Source organism: Doryrhamphus excisus, linkage group LG4 (genome assembly GCF_037039965.1).
Source record: "Doryrhamphus excisus strain RoL-2023G ecotype Guam linkage group LG4, RoL_Dexc_Guam_v1.1, whole genome shotgun sequence".
Taxonomy (NCBI): Eukaryota; Metazoa; Chordata; class Actinopteri; order Syngnathiformes; family Syngnathidae; genus Doryrhamphus; species Doryrhamphus excisus.
The window spans coordinates 10092065-10097939 of NC_136360.1; positions in this window are offsets into that span (position 1 = coordinate 10092065).

Here is a 5875-nt window from a genome sequence, read left to right on the forward strand (position 1 = left end):
ACACATCCACCTGTATTTTCTGACTACATGTCAGTAGGGACTTGACGTCAGGCAGAATACAAAAGCTTTGTGCTGCTCTGACAGCTTCCATAAAAAAAATAAAAAAAAACTCCCCTGGCTCCCGCTCTGTGCACCCTCCTCTCAGGAATACAAGGAGAAAGGGAGACATCCAGCAGGTGGCTTTCAAGGACTACTGTGAGCCTTTTTTTGCGCAACTAGTGAGGTGATGGCGTGTTTAGCGAGCGTAAACACGCTGTAAGTGAAATGAGGAAGGCAGCTGAGCGGGCAGATGCTCCTCCATGATGCAACATCTGTCTTCAAATGACAAACAGTGGATGAGCGATACCTCAAAGGCCTCTGAAGAGTCAGTTATAGCACATAAAGAGTCCATCTGGATAAGTTTAATTCAAGTTGATCCTTTTAAGCATGGAAGACCATTTTAGCATCTTTAGCAAGTCCACATCACACTGTACGAGTTACTCGCTTGCCACGGACAATCAAAGCTAACGACTTCAGTGCTCACATTCTACATGCAGATCATTGATCGTCAAAACAAACCAGGAAGAGGACTTTTTCGCTACAAAAACTCTACAAGAAGCTTGTTTGTAGCCATCTTTCACCACATTAAGTACAAGTATATTACACAACACAGCCGCAACAGAACCAATGTTGTAATAGCACGAAGAAGCAATCTGAATGTTGTCAATTAATTTAGTCCCATTTATTATTAATATTTTTTAATTAACGTGAAAATATTTGTGGTCCTTTTGTATATGAAGTACAAGCTCTCCCTGCCCTTCTCCAGGAAAAGGTCTGATACTTTGTTACAAATGTCTGATCACCTTCTGGGGAGCTTGGGTATATACTGTCAAATACATTCATTCAGGGGTCACACAGTGACCGAGTGGTTAGCATGTAGGCCACACAGTCAGGAAGACCTGGGTTCGATTCTCTGCTCTGTGTGGAGTTTGCATGTTCTCCCCGTGTGTGGGTTTTCTCCAGACTCCGGCTTCCTCCCACATTCCAAAAACATGTTAGGTTAATTGGCGACTCGAAGTTGTGGAATTTGTGGAGTTCATGAAAAACAAACGTAAATTGCCTGACCGTCACAGACCTTTAAGGAATTCACGATGTCATAATCGAACCGATTCATGCAAATGTAACCAATCCCCACCAATTACGCCTCACAATGTCCAATCACTGCTGAAACTTAAGAGCTTAAACTACTTTGAAGTGTGAAAATGTACCATCCAGCTAGGGACAGGTCAGTGGCACGATCACGTCCATGAGGAAGGAGTTTTTTGATTTATTGCATCATGTAAAGCCGCAACTTCAAAATTGAGCTTTTGAGCACCTCTTCTCTCATAAAGCGAAGAGATACATTTGAATGAGAATGATATTCGGTGCTCATAAACAGGGAATAGGGACACATATTACTGCTAGAACATCATTAAAAAGTCCCTTTTTCATAATAGGGGACCTTTAACAGTGTATGCTGAGGATATGATCTCCTAAACTCATTCTAAGCAAGGAGATGAATATGTAAGATGATATAAAACTGCTCTTTTGTTATGTAAGAAGCCTGAAGGCGCTTGAGGAAGGTTTGTACCTCATCAATGTGCGGCATGATACACAGCCTTGCGTTCCGCTTAACACCATTTTATTCTTCTGCAGGTCAAGAGTGGTCAAGGTCGTCATGACCCAGAGCCATCACAGCCAAAAATAATAGCAGCTGCTTGAATCTGCCTAAATTCTGGCAGAATGGAAGAACGCCAAGCAAGACGGATTAGACACATCTTGTTTGTTGATGGAGTCGTTAAGTAGATTGGGGCAACTTTTGGTTTCAGTCTTATCTTACAAGAACATGTTCTGTTTGCAGGTGATTGCATTTACTGGGTTCTTGGCTTGCTAGAGCAAAGGTGGGAAAATAGTCAAAGCCTAATAAACGGAAAATAGTTTGTGTGTTAGAGTTGATGTTTACATAAGATTATGAACTATAATTAATATCATTGACAAGTTATCCAGTAGTAGGTGGTGTTTTTGGTACGATACACTAAACTCACAAGACAAGATTATATAGAATATTGGGTTCAATGACAAAACATAGGACTGGAGGGACAATTTAAAATATTCATAAATCAATGCAGGTACATTTTTTTAATGTTTTATAACTTTGCATGCATGACCTAAGCATGATGCTTTTAATTGTTGAACCTTTTTCCACAGATTGGAACAAAAACTAAAAATGATAACTTCAAATAATGGTGACAGTTGTACTACTGTAATCATTGCAGTAGATTAGCTTTATGGTTACACTCCTAAAAACAACAACATGATGCTTACCAGGCAATCGTGAGTTTCCAAAAGAGACGCTTGTGTCACATGTTTTTATAGAAGTCGTATGCAGCAATGGTGTTTTGATCTGACAAATCTTAAGTAACTTTCATCAATTGTAGAATTACTAGAGCTTCTACTTGGACACACGTCACGAGTGTGTAGGGCTATCAACTCCAGCAAAAATAAATAGGAGACATCTTGTTGGCAGATGTCAGTTGGCAGTTTTTCTTTTTTGGTCTTTAATTGTATGAAAAAAAATTTGCACTATTTGACAAAAACCTAAATTTAATTTGATCTGACCTGACAAACCATGTCTTTGTTCACATGTGATGTTTGGATATCGATAAGGTATGGCAGGGCAATATCACTACAATACAACACCATTTTTGGGGGCTGCACGGTGATCGAGTGGTTAGCGCGCAGGCCTCATAGGAGACCCGAGTTCAATTCCACCCTTGGCCATCTCTGTGTAGGTTTGCATGTTTGCATGCGTGGGTTTTCTCCGGTTTCCTCCCACTTTCCAAAAAGTACCCCTCCAACCCGCGACCCTCATGAGGTAGAAAATGAATGAACCCCATTTTGAACATACTTTAACAAAAGCTTCTTTAAAAACAATATTTGATGCGTCTGTATCAACAATGAACAATGCAAATAGGTAAATAATACATGAATGAATATTGCGTCCCCGTCACTCCTGTTTACGTATTACCAAACTAAGTACAGTGGGTTGGGTAGGTCAGATATCATGTTGACTACGAGTTGGCTGCAGTATGACCACCGACATAGTCAAAGAAGCGGCTCCTACATGGCATGATTGAATAGCTTTATTGCTCTCTAAATTCTACAAGCTCCTCGGCTGTCTCTCTATTTTCCTTAATCTTGTCATGTTTCCATGGTAGTGGAGGAGACCAAGCATGTCGGAATTATTTTGGAGTTGCCCAGCCTACACACAACCTTCTCACCCTCCCGCCTTGTGCATTTCTACAGCTTCCACGCCAAGTGTAGGAGGTTAGCATATACAATATTTGTTTGCTTATGGTTTGGCAAAGGTGAGGCAAACGTATGTTTCATTGACGATATGATCCATTTTCTACACTGCTTATCAGCTCCCTGGATTGATCACTGCTCAATCACTCACTTGAACGTATCTTCCAAGAAAGAAGAGAGAAAAGTAACGCAGACAGATTGTGAGGTCTGATTTTTTTCTCCAGAGGCATTTTTGCGATGTGAATGTATTACTCTTTTGAACGCATATTGTTTTGAGAAGCCAAACTATTTACTGAATCCCAATTCTACCCCTCGGCCCTCGGTTTTGCACGTTCACAAGAATCAAGTAGTGTCCCAATTCTTCTTAAGGTGTAAGTGCCAACACCCCTTGATGCCTAGATTTGGCGGGGACCATATACTTGGAAATGAATCGGAAGGCAGAGCTACAATACTTGGTGAGAAAACAGAAGTGCAGAGACTGAAAGAAACATTCAAATGTAAGAAAGTGTGCATAATTATTGCGTTTCACAGTAATGTTATTCATGTTTTATTATATATTCAATAAGTTGCTTTTTCTTTCCCTTTTGGCTTTTCCCATCAGGGGTCGCCACAGCAAATCAACCGCCTCCATCCAACCCTGTCTTGTGCATCTGTCTCTCTCACACCAACTACCCTCATGTCCTCCTTCACTACATCCATAAACCTCCTCGTTGGTCTTCCTCTACGTCTCCTACCTGGCAGCTCTAAACGCAGCATCCTTCTACCAATATATTCACGTAAATATTCTATTCTATCACTGCTATGTGTTCTGGTTCACCCCAGATCTGTGGAAGCGCGGACACTGCCTGACGTTTTCAAAGCTCATCATTCATTTAACAGAACACATCGTAGTGAAGTCTGTTTCCTGTGAATTATAGCCACCGTAGTCCACCAACAATTGACATAGTGAAATGTGTTTATTGTATTTATCATACAGTACGGATGGTCAGGAAGTGAGCTAAATACTAGATGCAAACAAGATTATCTAACTTTATTCAGCTTTTGGAATCTAACCTTGTCCATCTATTTTTTTTTTACCATCACTCTAGATTTGTTTCCAGCACACTGTTACCGTATTACTATTATGATTGTATTTCCAATGAGTTCATATTTGTAGTCCATCAATCATGCATGTGTCCCATTCCTGCAGGAGATGCTGAGCCAAACTGCTCAACTGTCAGCACACAGCATTCCTGTACCTTTTAAAAGCTACAATCTCAGTATGGAAAAGTCAAATGCAACAAAATGCAATTTTGGTCTTTCTCAGAAAACAATCAGAGAGAACATCAACGACAGGAGGAGAGCGAGGCCAAATAAACCTTATCGAGGCAAAATGATGCTTGATGAAGGTTGTGATTTCTATTCCGTATGCATATTTGAAACATTCTATTTTTGTTTCATGTTGTTACAGTGCTGCTTGTAAGCTCTTATTTATTACAGTTGTTTGTATTTGTACATTGTATATTAAAAAAGTGCACTATAATAATAATAATAATAATAATAATAATAATAATAATAATAATAATAATAATAATAATAATAAAAATAATAATAATAATAATAATAATAATAATAATAATAATAATAGTAATAATAATAGTAATAATAATAAACAGACTGTTTTGGAAATCCAAGCAAATACAGTTGGAATACGTGCTAGTTCTGGAAGATCTAGAAAATTTTATGTGCAGGTTGTCATATGTAGCTCTCCAAAGAGACCACAACTCGATACAAAGAGCTGAAAACTGAGTAGAATAAGTCCCCTTTAAATGCCCCCCCCCCCCTCAAATTAACCGGAAGTAGGTTCCTCATTACCGAAAACAAAACAGAACTTGTGACGTGACGTGGGAGGTTAGTCACAATTGATGCACTACACAGCTGATGGCGATGTCGTACAACTTCAAAAAATCTGAAGTATCCCTTTAAGATAATATCACAAAGATGTTAAGCACGTTTAGTGGGTTAGCGAGGTAGGTTAAGTGGAAAGCCGGTTTTCAGCGAAGGAGGCTCTCTTTTAAAGCATCTGTATTAGGACTAGCTTACATCCAGGCTTTCAGCTCATACATCCCTTAACATTGAAGACAATTTCACATTGTAAATGAAAAACTAGACTGTGAACAATGTGGTATCAAGAAAACCCAAATGAAAACCAGTTCATCACCAAGAAAAAACATTGAAGATAAATGTTCTTTCTTATTCAATACAAAATACCACAAATGTTTGGGTTTTTTTTAATGCGTGTGTGTGTGTGTGGACACCTATAACTGTGACTCACCGTGTCTTTCAGCCAAAGCTTGATGACTCTCTCGTGTGAGAATTTGTCGTCACCTTGGCTTGAGGAGTAATGTTCCTCCTCACTTATTGCTGCCGTCTCCAATTTCGTAGACAAAATGCTGCTGCGGCACAAAGACAGGAGACTGTGTCATAATTTAATTGGCTTACTTTTACATCTGACATGTCACAGCAAAAAAAAAGCCTTCATAAAGCCTTAATAAAAAAATAAAATAAGAAC